The following is a 16869-nucleotide window of genomic DNA, read 5'->3' as shown; positions in this document are numbered from 1 at the left end:
AAAGCACTGAAAAGAATAAGAGATATACACATATGATTTAATAAACTTTCATTCTTTTTGTGTCCAGTGGACTGTGTCTAGGCATGAAATGCATCAGATTACTAACGTAATATGCCAGGCACCCTACAGCAGCATCACTAGGCACCCCGATACTGTTATGTTTCTGATTCTTGAACCTCCACAAGCAATAATATCTACATTATGCTCCAAGCAACATCCGCAGTCACTGACGTCATTTAGGGGTCGCAGCTGCGACCTCTGGCTTGCTCCTTGGGATCCCTGGCACCGCCACTGCGACCCCTGGCTTAAGAGGTGGCAAAAGCAGTGCCAGGCACACAGTGGCAGCATGTCGTTATGGAGGTTGGTTGGAGCTCCTTTCTCTTTGTTTTCTCTCATTTTTTTATTACACTGATAGCGAATAATGTTTAATCATTCACTATTAGTGTAATAAACAAATGGAGTACAATTAGCTGGATTAGACCCTATCGCACAGCTGAGGTAAGCAAAAAATGCTTTTAAATGTATGTTATGTGCGTGCCTGTGGGTGAGTGATTTTAGATGAGCGAGTGTGTGTGTGTGTAAGTGTGAATGTGTGTCTGTGTAAGTGTGAATGTGTGTCTGTGTAAGTATGTGTGTTTGTGAATGGAATTCAAGGTCAAAATGGGTGTGTGCCTCACTTTCGCTACCTCTGGCATTTTGATGAATTGTCGTTCATGTCCACAGTCCGCTGGGACTCTTCCATTAATTAACCCCTTTATTGATCATAGAAAGGTGCTATTATAAATGCTCCTCTCAGGAGACATAACCTCTATTGTTCTATTCCTGCACCCTGACTCGGCACTCTGTATGACTGGAGTGAGACACAGGTGGAGAATGTCATTCATCACTAGCATCTCAGGCTCTCGAGTGCGACCTCAATGAAAGCGGATACCCAACATACTCCTGAGGTGCTCAGGCCTCTCTGAAGTAAACTAGATTGAGAAGCTAAGGTGTATCCCTTTTCGCGGCTGTAGGACAGGAAGTATGACACCAATGTGATGTTAAACTCACGCAATAAAACCAATATCCAGTAATAGCTTTGCTTTAAAAAAGGAATAAGAATGTGCTTGCAAGCAGAAGACACAGGGTAGTTACAAAGGTGAAAAACAGAACAGAGCAAAACATGAGACCTAGGCAGTGCAATAGCATATATGTGATAAGGTATCACAATTGAGTAGCCATATGGGCTTGTTCACAATGTTATTCTACAGGAGTTGGAGAGTTATCAGCTATCTCAAGAGACCATCGGATATCATGCAGTAATTTATCTATGGCTTTGTTTGCCATTTCCAGTCACTGACACTGACACGTCAAAGTGCCAGGAAGAACATTAGATTGTACCATGCAGGCCATAATACTTCTGCACTTTATCTTACTTTCTCACTGGCCCTGGGTACAAGAATGAACAAATCGGGTGGGTTTGAACCAGTGCAGCGGAATACCAACGAAATGTCACAGAACTCAAATTATTTAAAATACTCAAGAACTCAAAAGTAAAAGTAGATTCTCAGCCACAGAAAGATGATGAATTTAGGGTGCCAAAGGAATGAGTGCCCATGGTTCAATGTCCAGTTAATGAGGTGAACAATTTGATGGTTGGTGAACACAGCTCACAAGGAGGCCAGTTAAAGCTCCAACTGGTTACCAAAGTCAAATGTACCATCAGATGGGACTAGTGGTGCTGGGTATGTATAAGCACACACAATAAGTTCCCAGAGAAGTCCCAAACTGTAGGGGTTATGTTATGTGAATTTTTCAAGTGGTGGGATCCAAGACAACCAATAGAACCCACTGGTTTCCATTAAGAAAGTGAAATTTAAGAGTAGGTGTCCTGTCCTACACCTAGAAATAACAACAGTTCTTGAATTGTAAGGAATATAGAGACACTGGTTGCACAATCAGGGTTACAAAGCTCAGCTTAATGCATATTCTCTGAAGAACTATGATGAAAGAGAGAGATCTACCATATTGCTCTTCAGCTAGAAAATGGATAAAATGGCTCCAACAAAGTCAACAAAGGCATCGGGCAGATCAGGAAGAACATACCCGCCTCATTCAAACTCCTGGAATAACTGCAGTAGGACCTTTACCCACTTCCAAAGCAGATATCTTTGGTTTCATACGGACCATTTGACTGTAAGATTCTAGGGCTTCTAGGGTGCCCCACATCCTTGAAATGGCCAACAAGCCAGCTGCAATTTGCTGGACCTTACTATGTCTCTTGAACAGGACCAACTCCTTTCCACGAGGCTAAGTGGAGCTTCTTCTTACTTCAACAGAGACTTCAACTTCACAATTTCCTTCAGATTCTGAGGCTTGTCTCAGCCTTTCGGGATAATAGCAACTTACAGGATCCTGATCATGGTCTCAGGTGACCCTCTATTCTGGTCCAGCAGAGCTTGTCCAGTTTTGGAGGCATCAGCAATGCACCAGGGCAATTAAAAGGTATGCCATATTCAATAACCATAGTTACATCCTCCTGCATTTTCTTTACTACAGGTGGGAGCTAGCACCAACTTTATCACATGAATAAATATTTTAAGGCAACAGTGTACAGGCCATGAGTGGGATCTTTACAAATCCCAGATGACTCTAAATAAAGGACAAAGAGGGAGGCCAGAGAGAGGACTGGGATGTGGGCGTATGGAATGATGGGCCCAACTCGACACAGTGATATCTCCTTACTGCAAAGATTGCGTCCAGAGGTTCCAAAAGCAGAAAACTGCTTTTGATAGTCATTTGCTGTTATGCAGGGTTCAGACCTGTCACATTCACACACAAACACTGCATATGCTAAATTCATGCCAGAAGTCACAACTCCCCACATACATGTAGAGGAAAGTTGAATTAGCTACTTATGGAGAACTACATAGATTTTACTACAACAAAATTGGTAGGCTCATTTTTCATGGGTTCGGGTAAGGTGTTTTGCATGTCATCTCAGATGCCATTCAACTGTCAATCTCTTTAAAGTAGTTGCACTAAACTAGGATGCAGCCTCTTGTCCTGCAGAGTCCGGCGCTATTGCGAAGGCATGTCTACACCATGGAGCACTCTCCACTGATATGTCAACAATTAAGTTCAAACAGGGGAAAACCTGGGGATGTCAAGAAGAAGTAAAATAATAAAATGGGGGTAGGGGTTGCACAGCTCTCTGAAGAGAATAAAGGCTTTTAGTCCCAAGCCATCATACTCCATTCCTGCTATCAATGTTAGTAAAGGACCAATAAACTATTAAATACATTGAGTTAACACCTTCTGTGCCGAGGACGTAGTGGTTACGTCCTTCGGCACAGTGCTGCTGTGCCGAGGACGTAACCACTACGTCCTCGGCACACAGCCCAGAGGGAGCGCTCTCGCTCCCTCTGTGTGCTTCCCCCCACCCCCCAAAGTCAGGGATGGAAGGGGAAGCCCTTCCCCTTCCCCTTCCACCCCCGACCCCCCCACCCCCCCATAATGACGTCAGCGCGCGATCGCGCGCTGACTTCATTATGGGGATATCGCCGCACAGGAAGCCATTTGCTTCCTGTGCGGCGTGGAGAGAAGAGGTGAGTTCCTCTTCCCGGTGGGTGGGGGGTTTGGGCTAAAGAGGCACCGGGGGAACGGAAAGGCTTTTCCTTTCCCCCGGTGTCTCTTTGAGCGAATGCCCACTAGACACCAGGGATTTGTTTTTTTTGTTTTTCTTTCCTGTTTCTTGTTTGCGGGGAGTGGCCCCTTGGGCAAGGGTCGCTCCCCTTTTGGGGGCAATTAGTTACGGCCATTTCTGCCCCCCTTGGGGGCAGATTGGCCTACTTTTTAGGCGGATCTGCCCCCAAGGGGGGGCAGAAAACACTAGATCACCAGGGTTTTATATTTTTATGTGCATTTATGTGGGGGGGGTGCCCCCTTGGGCAAGGGACGACCCCCCCAAGGGGGCAGAGAACTGTTGGCCTTTCTGCCCCCCTTGGGGGCAGATCGGCCTATTTTTTTTAGGTCCATCTGCCCCCAAGGGGGGCAGAAGCCACTTAGGCATCAGGGATTGTGTGTGTAGTGGATGGGGGGGTGCCCCCTTGGGCAAAGGTCGCTCCCCTTTGGGGGGCATGTCTTTTAGGGACATTTCTGCCCCCCTTGAGGGCAGATCAGCCTATTATATTTAGGCTGATCTGCCCCAAGGGGGGCAGAAACCACTAGAACGCCAGGGATTTTTTTTTATGTGTTTATTTTTGTGGGGGCGGCGTCCCCTTGGGCACGGGGCGCCCCCCCAAGGGGGGCATTGACCTGTTGGCCATTTCTGCCCCCCCTGGGGGCAGATGGGCCTATTTTTGTAGGCCCACCTGCCCCCAAGGGGGGCAGAAGCCACTTAGACACCAGGGATAGTGTGTGTGTGTGTGTTAGTGGATGGGGGGGGCCTTGGGCAAGGGTTGCCCCCCACTTTGGGGGCACATGTACCCAGGCCATTTCTGCACCCCTTGGAGACAGATCAGCCTATTATTTTTAGGCTGATCCGCCCCCAAGGGGGACAGAAACCACTAGAACGCCAGGGATTTTTTTTTATTTGTTTATTTTTGTGGGGGGGCGTCCCCTTGGTCACGGGGCGCCCCCCCCAAGGGGGGCATTGACCTGTTGGCCATTTCTACACCCCCTGGGGGCAGATGGGCCTATTTTCTTAGGCCCACCTGCCCCCAAGGGGGGCAGAAGCCACTTAGACACCAGGGATAGTGTGTGTGTGTGTGTGTTAGTGGATGGGGGGGGCCTTGGGCAAGGGTCGCCCCCCACTTTGGGGGCACATGTACCCAGGCCATTTCTGCACCCCTTGGAGACAGATCAGCCTATTATTTTTAGGCTGATCTGCCCCCAAGGGGGGCAGAAACCACTAGAACGCCAGGGATTTTTTTTTATTTGTTTATTTTTGCGGGGGGGCGTCCCCTTGGTCACGGGGTGCCCCCCCAAGGGGGGCATTGACCTGTTGGCCATTTCTACACCCCCTGGGGGCAGATGGGCCTATTTTCTTAGGCCCACCTGCCCCCAAGGGGGGCAGAAGCCACTTAGGCACCAGGGATAGTGTTGTGCGTGTTTTTTAGTGTTTTTTTTGTTTGAGGGCTGTCCCCTTTGGCAAGGGTCGCTCTCCATGGGGACACACTACTAAAGGTATTTTCTGGCTTCCTTGGGCAGACAGGCCTATTTTTTTAGTAGGCCCATCTGCCCCTATGGCAGAATCCACTTAGGCACCAATTTCTAAATGTTTGATGGTGGGGTGTTTGTCAACTGAAGAAGTCTTTGCATTTGTGATAAAAAATGTTTTCCTCCTTTTTGTTCTAGTTCAAAGCTTTTGCTTTATTTGCTGTGGCTCCTTGCGGTTTTGGCGGTGGTTGACCTGCAGTTTGCACAGTTGCAGGTTTTAGGTAAGTAAAAACAATTTACTCCAAAGGAGTATTGTTGCCATGCATGAATGACATGTTTGTAGGGGGTGTACTAAATGCAGGATTGTGTGTGAAATTGTCCATAGGTTTGTGCACAATGATATTTGTTTTGTCTTATTTCTAATTTGCCTTTCTTTCTTTATTTTTAGTGGGATATCATTGGTGATTGCTGTGTAGTTGCTGGTGAATCAAGCTTTTTCAGGCAAGTGAGCGGTATAGTTTTTGAGTTTATAACTCTTACTAACAAAGCTACACTTTGTTACTTGTCTTACACAGTGCTGGTTGTTGGTGGTGAATTTGTCCAGTTAATTTTAGCAGGAGAGATCATGGCTAGCCGCAGGATGACCGCTCAGCAGGTGGTTGGTATGCTTTTTGAGTCACAGTCTGATCATGACTATGAGACGGACTCTGCATCTGAGGCAGAGGAGGAAGTCAGAGATTCTGGCAGTGATGTTTCTGTTGTAGGGGAATCTTCTGATGATGAAGCCACACTCAGTGCAGATGAAGGGCCTGTTTTAGAGGAGGACATTGATGTGCCAATAGTGCAGCAACCTGGGGCTGAAAGGTTTCCCGTTATAAGACCTGATGTCTGGGTTGCCCCAAACATGGAGCAGCCAGAGTTGCCTGCCTTTACTGGTCTCCCGGGGTATAACGCCAATACAGAGAACTTTATGCCTATCAGTTTCTTTGAGTTATTCATGGATGATATGTTTTTGGAAGAGATTGTTGAGCAGACTAATTTGTATGCGGAGCAGCATTTGAGGGACAACGCTGCTAGACTTAGGCCACACTCTAGAGCTGCCCAGTGGATTCCCACAAATTTGGAGGAGATAAAAAAGTTTTTGGGTTTGACTTTTTTGATGGGGTTGATAAGGAAGCCGTCACTGGCTTCTTATTGGTCTACTAGTCCCTTGATGGCAACAGCTATATTTCCAGCGACCATGAGTCGTAATCGCTATTTGCTTCTTCTTAGGATGCTGCATTTTGTTGACAATGCATTAGCCTTGCCACGAGATCACCCAGATTCTGACCGTCTTTTTAAGATTAGGCCTGTCCTTGATCATTTTGTAGATCGGTTTTCGGAGGTCTATGTTCCAGGCAAAGAGTTAAGTGTGGACGAGTCTTTGGTCCTCTTCAAGGGTCGTTTGGTTTTTAGGCAGTACATTCCTAGCAAAAGGGCACGATATGGAATTAAATTGTATATGCTGTCTGAAAGTAGGACAGGATATGTGTATAGTTTCCGTGTGTACACTGGTAGGGATTCCAATATTGACCCCCCTGGTTGTCCTCCCACTTTTGGAGTTACTGAGAAAATTGTGTGGGATCTTGGTAGACGACTGTTCAACAAAGGTCACCATTTGTATGTAGATAACTTCTACACTGGTGTGCAGTTGTTCAAGGAATTGTTTAGAGTGGACACAGTTGCTTGTGGCACAATCCGTTCTAACTGGAAAGGCTATCCAAGGGAGCTTGTCTGTAAAAAACTTGAGCGGGGACAGTGCTGTGCCTTGCGGAACGAGGAGCTGCTAGCTTTGAAATTTTCAGACAAGAGGGATGTCTACATGCTAAGTACCATCCATGATGAGAGTACTTCCCCTGTGACTGTTTGGGGCCAGGTTGCTGAAGTGCGCAAACCTGTGTGCATTTTAGATTATAATAAGCACATGGGAGGTGTAGATAGAGTTGACCAGAGGTTGGAACCTTATAATGCTATTCGTAAGTCTGACGTTTGGTGTAAGAAGTTAGCACTTCACCTCTTCCACTTAGCAACCTTCAATGCTTTTATTGTGTTTAGGGATAGGTCTCCAGAGTCAAAGATGACAGTTGTGAAATTTCAGGAGTCAGTGATAGAGAGCCTTATTGTGGTGGAACAGGCCAGAGTTCCTAGAGAAGCAGTGGTGGAGGATGTGGCTAGATTGAAAGATCGCCACTTTGCTGAGCACATTCCTCCCACACCCAAAAAAGACTTTCCAGCTAAGAAATGTAGAGTGTGTTTTCAAAGAGGTATCCGGAGGGAGACTCGAATGTACTGCCCAGATTGTCCTTCGAAGCCTGGGCTGTGAGTCGGTGGTTGTTTTAAGAATTACCACACCCAGAAGAATTTCTGGGAACAACCATGAGTGTAAACTCATGTCTGTTTTGTATTTTCATGTGTTTAGTTTCATGGTTAGCATTTCTGTCATGTTCTTAGTTAGAGCTTTTGTGTTCGTAGTTTTGTAATTCTTTCTACTTAGTTAGGGGTTCCTCTGTTTAAAAAAAAAAAAAAATGATGCCATTGTGTGTGGAGTGGGGCTTGGCTGAGAGTGTACATATTGACTTGCTGTTGGCTACTGCAACACACTGCCAGCCAAACACCAGTCCACACACTCCCATCAGCTGGTATGATTGTTGTATCAGGCATGTGGGCGTATGTAAGTGATGGGCCCTTGAGTGGCGCTGTCTGTCGATGTGAGTGTTGTAATGTGCTGGGCCTGTGGCTGGCGGTGTGAATGGCCTTCTGTGTGTCATGTATGAAATTTGTGTGAATGGACTGTAAAGCGGTTGGTGCCTTGTCGCGGCTTCACAGCTCACGAGCTGTGAGTCATTGGTTCAGTTTTTTGCCTTTCAGTTACTAACAGTGCATTTCATTTTTGTGAAAGCTCTTGTTAGTAAAATTTGATCCACTGAACCATCACTCACCCTCGTGCCAAATCCAACCAGTATGAGTGGTAAAAATGTCAAAACCTGCTCTGCTGTAATCAGGCGTCGCAGCACACCTGTGACACGCTAGGTGCCTCAGGTGGGACCCCGATGATGAAGCATGCCAACAACTTGGTTGGTGGGTGAGGGGTCTTTTTCACATAACCTAAGTGTGTTTCTTTTCAAACTTTTAGTGTTTGGCACATCACGGACGTATGTGGGCACATCAAACGATATATTACAAAACTACCTGTGTTTGGGGGGGAGAGGGCACCTATGTTTTTGGTCATGTGTGCGGCCTTCATCTAGGGAAACCTACCAAACCCAGACATTTTTTTAAACTAGACACCCCAAGGAGTCCATGGAGGTGTGGCTTGCGTGGATCCCCCAACATTTTCTTACCCAGACTCCTCTGTAAACCTCAAAATTTGCTTACAAAAGCATATTTTCCTGACTTTTCCTCGTAGGATCACCACTCCAGCACAAAATTCCTACTCTCCAGTGTTCCCCTCAGTCTCCCAAGTAAAATGACACCTCACTTATGTGGGTCCCCACAGCAGAGTCAGTCTAAAGATGTATAAAAGAATATGTCCTTATAAACACGCTGTGCTATCCCCTCTATCTCTACAGGTTTTGGGCCTTATTCTGTTGCAGGCACCTGGCCCACCCACACAAGTGAGGTATCATTTTTATCGGGAGACTTGGGGGAACGCTGGGTGGAAGGACATTTGTGGCTCCACTCAGATTCCAGAACTTTCTGTCACCGAAATGTGTGGAAAATGCGTTTTGTTAGCCAAAATTTGAGGTTTGCAAAGGATTCTGGGTAACAGAACCTGGTCAGAGCCCCGCAAGTCACCCCATCTTGGATTCCCCTAGGTCTCTAGTTTTCAAAAATGCACAGGTTTGGTAGGTTTCCCTAGGTGCCGGCTGAGCTAAAGGCCAAAATCTACAGGTAGGCACTGTTTTCAATGAAAAAATGTGATGTGTCCACGTTGCGTTTTGGGGTGTCTCCTGTCGCGGGCGCTAGGCCTACCCACACAAGTGAGGTATCATTTTTATCGGGAGACGTGGGGGAACGCTGGGTGGAAGGAAATTTGTGGCTCCATTCAGATTCCAGAACTTTCTGTCACCGAAATGTGTGGAAAATGCGTTTATTTAGCCAAAATTTGAGGTTTGCAAAGGATTCTGGGTAACAGAACCTGGTCCGGGCCACACAAGTCACCCCATCTTGGATTCCCCTAGGTCTCTAGTTTTCAGAAATGCACAGGTTTGGTAGGTTTCCCTAGGTGGCGGCTGAGCTAGAGGCCAAAATCGACAGGTAGTCACTTTGCTAAAAACAGCTCTGTTTTCTGTGATGTGTCCACGTTGTGTTTTGGGGCATATCCTGTCGCGGGCGCTAGGCCTACCCACACAAGTGAGGTATCATTTTTATCAGGAGACTTGGGGGAACATAGAATAGCAAAACAAGTGTTATTGCCCCTTGTCTTTCTCTACATTTTTCCCTTCCAAATGTAAGACAGTGTGTAAAAAAGACGTCTATTTGAGAAATGCCCTGTAATACACATGCTAGTATGGGCACCCCGGAACTCAGAGATGTGCAAATAACCACTGCTTCTCAACAACTTATCTTCTGCCCATTTTGGAAATACAAAGGTTTTCTTGATAGCTATTTTTTACTCTTTATATTTCAGCAAATGAATTGCTGTATACCCGGCATAGAATGAAAACCCACTGCAGGGTGCAGGTCATTTATTGGCTCTGGGTACCTAGAGTTCTTGATGAACCTTCAAGCCCTATATATCCCCTCAACCAGAAGAGTCCAGCAGACGTAACGGTATATTGCTTTCGAAAATCTGACATTGCAGGAAAAAGTTACAGAGTAAAACTTAGAGAAAAATTTATGTTTTTTTCACCTCAATTTCAATATTTTTCTTTTTCAGTTGTTATTTTCTGTAGGAAACCCTTGTAGGATCTACACAAATTACCCCTTGCTGAATTCAGAATTTTATCTACTTTTCAGAAATGTTGCGGTTTCTGGGATCCAGCGTTGGTTTCATGCCCATTTCTGTCACTGACTGGAAGGAGGCTGAAAGCACAAAAAATCGTAAAAATGGGGTATGTCCCAGTAAAATGCCAAAATTGTGTTGAAAAATTGGGTTTTCTGATTCAAGTCTGCCTGTTCCTGAAAGCTGGGAAGCTGGTGATTTTATCACCGCAAACCCTTTGTTGGTGTCCTTTTCAGGGAAAAAACCACAAGTCTTCTTCTGCAGCCCATTTTTCCAATTTTTTTGAAAAAAACGAAATTTTCACTGTTTTTTGGCTAATTTCTTGGCCTCCTTCTGGGGAACCACCAAAGTCTGGGTACCTCTAGAATCCCTAGGATGTTGGAAAAAAGGACGCAAATTTGGCGTGGGTAGCTTATGTGAACAAAAAGTTATGAGGGCCTAAGCGCGAACTGCTCCAAATAGCCAAAAAAAGGCTCGGCACAGGAGGGGGAAAAGGCCTGGCAGCGAAGGGGTTAAAGAGAGGAACCAGGGGCAGCAACAGAGGCAGTGGAAGTAATACCTGAGAAATACTGACCTACTGTAAATCTCAGAATTTAAAAAATGTGTACTTAAACAACATTTAGGGTTGTTCCAAGTACAGGTCTTTTAACTTAAGATGTTCCATGGCTGAATGTTTTTCCCTGCTCTAAATCAGTCTAAGGTCAAGGACAACCACGGTAGAAGAGTTGCCGTTATTGACGACGACCAACCAAACATCCTGCCTGCAAAGCCTGACTTTAAATGCTAATTTTCTATATTACCAAGGCAGTTTATGCACTAAATAACAGATGTGCGTAGCTGTTTGTATAACACTGGCAACACCAACTCTGGATTGAGACAAGTTAAAAAAATTGCCTCATGAATCTTCAGTGTTATTAGAGGGGTCGGGCTGCAACATGTATAAATGTGTCTCACTGCCCTATGCTTCCATGTTTAGCTGTATTTTTAATAGTCATTTTAAGGCAGTTTGTTTTGGAGTATTCGACTGTTGCTTAATCATCTAAATGACAACAAAACTATTTTGTCCCTGAGTTTTGAGTCAGTCAGTTATTAGCAGAGTCACAAACTCGTGTTAATTGTTTTGCTCTAGCAGTTTTCTTCCCTTGACGAGTGCAACCTTCTGAGCTCGTAGGATCTCAAAAGGAATATCTAACGACTTAGCTTCTTTCATTTGTGGAGTGGGAATTACCCTTCTTCCTTACGGAAATGCTTGAGGCGCATGCAAACGGTGGGAGTGTTAAAGGAAAACCAGCACGACCAAAGAAAAAGTATTAAAAAAAAAAATAGTAACATAAATTGACAAGTAACTTGTCGCACAAATCTTGCCACTTCTAAGCCAAGACAAACAAGAGTTTCATTTTTTTTTTAAGCCTAAAGGGATGTCACTTGTAACATAGCTAGAAATATTTTTAAATGGGCAGTTTTACTTTTATGCTGGGAGCATCAACTCACCCATGCCAGTTCCATCTCCGGAACCTCAATGACAGTACCTAATGTGTGCCAGTGGTTGACTGTGAGCACAACCGGCACTTATATCTATGAACCAGGCTTGCGTTCCACATTCAGCACTGTCCCTGTCTTGGTCTGCAGCTGCCTAAATTATCAGTACATCAAAAGACAACAAATCAGTCCCTATTTCATTTCCACTAAGGTCACGGTAACAGGGGGAAAATCGATATAGTGATACTTCGCCATTCGGAGTACTGGCACCACAATGGAGATAAAGGGCTATTGGTCACACTCCTGAACAGTGTGCATGCTCCTTAGTCAAACATTGTAGAAACAATGGGTTGGTAGCCGACACAAGTGGTTGAGCTCTCTTGACTATAGTGGTGACACAGCTAGTGCTGTCAAAATACCAAGAAAAGAGCAACTAAGGCCTGCCCAATGGCCCACTATGTCAACTCCTCCTTCAGCCTCTCTAAAAGAATTCGAGGGGGGGGGTATGGATTTTTCTGCACTGCTTCATTGTTGGACTTTTTGCCTTACGCAGGGTAATCCCCAGTCTTTTTGCCTCCTTCCTCCTGGTTTTTCCTGACCTCTCGCTGTTGGCTCTAGGACTCTGAGCACTTTATCACTGCTGACCAGTGCTAAAGTGCAGCTGCTCTCCCATCTAAAGTTGGTATGATTGGCTTATACCTAAATGGCATATTTAATTTACCTATAAGTCCCTTGTACAGTGGTATCTCTATACCCAGGGCCTGTAAATTAAATACTACTAGTGGGCCTGCAGCGCTGCTTGCGCCACCCACTGAAGTGGACTTTCAAACCTGTCTCAGGCCTGCTAGCGCAGGGCCTGTGTGCGCAGTTTTCTGCCACAGGGACCTGGCACCTAAATTTACTTGCCAGGCCCAGAACTCCCCTTTTACTACATGTAAGTCACCCCTAAGGTACGCCGTAGCTAGCCCTATGGGCAGGGTGCCATGTATGTAGAAAGGCAGGACATGTGCCATATTGCATGGCCTGTCCTAGTAGTGACAAACAGCCTAACTTGGTGTCTCACTGCTGTGAGTGCTGCCTTCTCGTAGGATTGCATTAGAAATGCCCTGCCTTATGTGTAAGGGGTATTGTCTGATTTATGAGGGGTAGCGTAGGCGTGTTTGGTAGGGTTGTGATGGTGATAGTAAATACTGCTTACTGGTGTGGGTGTATTTTTTATTACTATCACAGAAATGCCACTTCTAGAAAGTGCGCATTTATCTGTGCTAAAATGTACATGTCCAATCAATGCGTGTTAGGAATAAATCTTTATCAGTCATGTATCACACTGTTGAAGAAGGTATATGTCGGTTCTCACTACAGGCAGGATTGGACATGTAGATGACAATATAAATTCTCCATCAAGTTTTAAAATTTATCGAAAGGCAGATCCAATCTACAATAGCTTATAAAAACAGTGATGTGCCATGGTCACTCCTGGAAAATGTCCTATTTTTTTTACATGCTTTCCTTGCCTATGGGGAGAAATCAAGGCATAATACAGAGAGTTCCTTAAGAATTTAATCTTTCCATTCTCATTGTACAAGAAATTCAATGATTCTTGTCATGAATAGTGAAGATGGAGGTAATCATTCTTCTGGTAGCATCATCATCAGAGGGTCTCTGGTAAGGAACACTACGTGATATATTCACCATCACTAATTATGGATTGTATTCTGAGTGAATTGCCCTTTCAAGAGACTTTTACAGAAAGACAGAGCATCCTCTGTGCACATTAAATATCTCTTAAATATCTCTGTCAGGCGAGATGGTAGATCTGATAAAGTTGGCACTGTAGGACCAACAAATCTTACAAAAGAGGAAGGCTTAAGCTTCTGAACTTTTGCAAGGCATAATTCAGTGGAGGCTGACAGCCAGGTATGATCCCCTGTTGCTCGCTGAGCCTGTGTTGTGGGTCAACTTGAATTGCAAATGCTCATACTGTGGCAGACTATCCCTTTGACAAAAGGCAGGACAGAGAAGCACTTCAAAGGATTCAATACTCACAACATGAATTTCAAATGACCAGACACTAAATTACATCTGTCTGGATATGGTCTACAAGAGTGGGAGCAGGAGTCCCACAAGTCGTTCATCACTGTGGAAAGAAGATCACCAAGGCCTGCTAGTCTCCCAGCTGAGTGACAGCCATTACCCAGCAATTCAAGACCAGTTGCCCTGAGCCCGGAACACCAGCTTCTGCCTGCTGAGAGCAGCCGACCTTGTGAGGAGGTGGAAAGAGTCTCGGAGGAACGAGCCACAGTGGAGTACTTCAGGTGGATCCATGTAAGTGAAATGTGAGATGGCCGGTCAGGACTGCTGCAAAAGTGCAAGCCGCCTGCCACTCTCACGGAAAGTCAGTGTCCCCCATATGTCAGATGGGAGCTACTGTGGATATTAGGGCCGTCACCCTTGTGATGGAGTAAATTGGAAAGCCCTATGTGCCAGGTGGGGCCAACCGTAAGCCTAGGGCAGTCAACCTGGAATATCGTGCCGATTGGGTCCTTGCTAATGGATCAATTACTACATTAATTTTGGATCTGCTGATTTCACCAAGCAAATATTAAATATGTAGCCGACTTTCAGAAGACTTAACTAGAATGCACAATTTACTTTTTAATCATTCCCGCTACAAGATTCATTTGTACTCTATAGATACAATTGTATAAAAAGATCTAAATGTAAGAATTAATGTTAGGATTAAAATGGCTGACTATACCTTAGTAAGGAGGACAGATAAGTATCAAACATTGTTATAATTGTGTACATTTCAAAGGGTGTGAAGTCTACTGTTTAGTTGGAGGTTACAATCACAAGGGCGCCACTGCCTAAGGGGTCTATAATCACTTCAAAAGTCAACAACGGTCAGAGCTTAAATATCCATTCAAGGCTGCCTACTCTGTCCAGGCACTCCTTTTAATAGTCAACTAATTCAAGCTTCTATCCAGTTTAACAGAGGAACTGGACGGGCGGTGTGGGGGGGAGATGGTGGCAGTTACAGAGAGATGGGCTGCTGCACTTTTTGTGCCATAATAGCTGCAAGTGAGGGATTACAGGTTATACTTATAAGGATATTCTTCTTAACCAAGTTAAGAATAAATAATATAAGGGTACCAGTATCCCTTCTGCACATAACAGTATTCCGCAATACAGCCATGAAAGCAGTCAGCAGGAAAATCATACGAAGCACAGCCATCTCCCATTGCTACAATAGGAGAGGTGAGGTGGCAAGTAAATTTGTGAAGCATACATAGCAGATCACAGTTTTGTTAACAGACTATAATCTTAAAAGCACTATGCATGAACCTAGGTTAGGTCTGGGTGGACTGTCTTTCCGCAAGCAGAACTGAAGAACTTTGGTGACTCTGAGTTACTCTTGTAACTCGGAGTTCCTGCCACAATTGGAAACAGCGCAAGGTTTCAGATTGCAAGCTGGTGAGTGAGATTTGGCGTCCTCTAGCATAATTTCCAGTCACTCAGAGGAATTCCTGTTAATTTTTAAATGCGAGCAGTCATTGTCAGAGGGCTGCTTCCAGAGTAGATTTTCCCCTCGATTGGCAGCAAAATCTGCAAAAAAATTATGTAGTGCAGTTTGCCCAGATTTTTCAGTGGGGAATGCGTTACCAGTGCTAAGATCGTAGAGCAAGCAGCCCGACATACATTTTCTGCCCATTGGCAGAACTCCATGGAATCTCGTTGATTTTTATGTAACTCTGCGGAATTCGACGGAGTGAAATTCCATTAGTTCTGCCCAGGCCTAATCTAGGTAATGGCACAGACATTGGAAATTATATTGCCAGTGCAGAGCTATCGGACTCGGCCCAACATTGCTGGGCCTAACAGGGGCAAAAGGTGTGTACAGAATTAGAGTGGATGCAGAAGCCGACAGAAGGCACTGTTGTCTACATCACAACTCCATGGAATCTAAAGTGATAGTATCACAATATAAAGAGAGAGAGGGGTGCATGCCTTATTCAACTTCAACAATGTAACTGAACACGTTACTGAGGCACATGCAAGGCCACATAGGGAGAGCATGTATAGACAACACTTTCTCAGGTCCCCAGTATCAAAGATAATTTTTTTGCCCCAAGGGAGATTGTTGTCCCATAAGGCAACACAGGGCCTCTGAAATGAGAGCCTCTTTCTAAACAAAGAATAGCACTGAAGAACTGACCAAGGACAGCAATGCAGCTTGTCCTCGCCCATGTTCCCTTTAGCCTAACTGGACACTCGGGGACAGGCTTAATAAGCCTTAAGCAAATAGGGAGTTTTGCCAATCCAGAATTGTCTGCTGCTCCTCTTACCCCAGCACAGCAAGTTGACTCCTAAAATCGAGTTTGGCCTACAAGATACTGGCAAAGGTGCTACACATTACCTTTGCCCTCCTTGGCCACTCCAGTAGCTAATATTCTGTGCTTTGTTATTGGAATCTGCATAGCTTTCATTAGCTTTGTAGCGATGTCAGCTGACCAGATGCAATCTCACACAATTCCAATGTTTAGTCACAGGTGGCCAGCTGAGATATCACAGAGTTTGATGTTAAATACACCCTCATAAATGTATGTTCCATCTCTTTCTTTAGTGCAATCCAGAAAACATATGCTGTCTATTAACCATCATGTCTATCTCAGAAAGTGTTGCATATTGCATTTAGATTCCCCCTAAAAGTCAAATTCTCGCAGCACCATACATTCTGGTTGTCACCAAAGCCATACCTGCAGAATTACCCCTCTTCCATGTTAGCCCTATGGAATTCAACGGTCCATCTTCTGTGTCCCGAACCTATCTTGGAACCATGTTCACTTGATTTATCTTAAGGACATCTTCACATTGCAATCTGTCTCATCAGGAAGAGGGCATGAAAATACAGACACAACAGTCCCATCCAAAGTAGATGAGAGTCGAGTTGTACTTTTATGAACCTGACCAGCGAACATGTGACTAGTTACCATTAACCCCATAAAGCCACTTGAGATATTGGTTGATAACACATCTATACCACACAGCTTTCAGCCACCCATTTGAGATCCTGACAATACAACCAAATCATGTGATTAGGTCGGTAACCACATTTATCTGCTTCCACATCAATTTATGTTGTGTAAGTTACCAGTGGTAACATCTAATAACACTTGGCTTTCTGAATTCTTTATTAATTTACAAAGTAACCGTACCTCCTGAGAGAAGAAAAATAATTACTGTGTGAACCTATCAATAGTCTATGC

The 16869-nt window shown here is 44.8% G+C and overlaps 1 protein-coding gene across 3 annotated transcripts in view; it reads right to left on the bottom strand.

The window, feature by feature from the left end:
• The window catches only part of PLCH1 (phospholipase C eta 1), a 783092-nt gene that overhangs the window by 586755 nt on the left and 179468 nt on the right, over positions 1-16869 (bottom strand). The window lies entirely within an intron of this gene.

The sequence above is a fragment of the Pleurodeles waltl genome, chromosome 11 (genome assembly GCF_031143425.1).
Source record: "Pleurodeles waltl isolate 20211129_DDA chromosome 11, aPleWal1.hap1.20221129, whole genome shotgun sequence".
NCBI classification, from domain to species: domain Eukaryota; kingdom Metazoa; phylum Chordata; class Amphibia; order Caudata; family Salamandridae; genus Pleurodeles; species Pleurodeles waltl.
The sequence above is the reverse complement of the archived record's forward strand: the minus strand, read 5'-3'. Positions and strand labels throughout refer to the sequence as shown.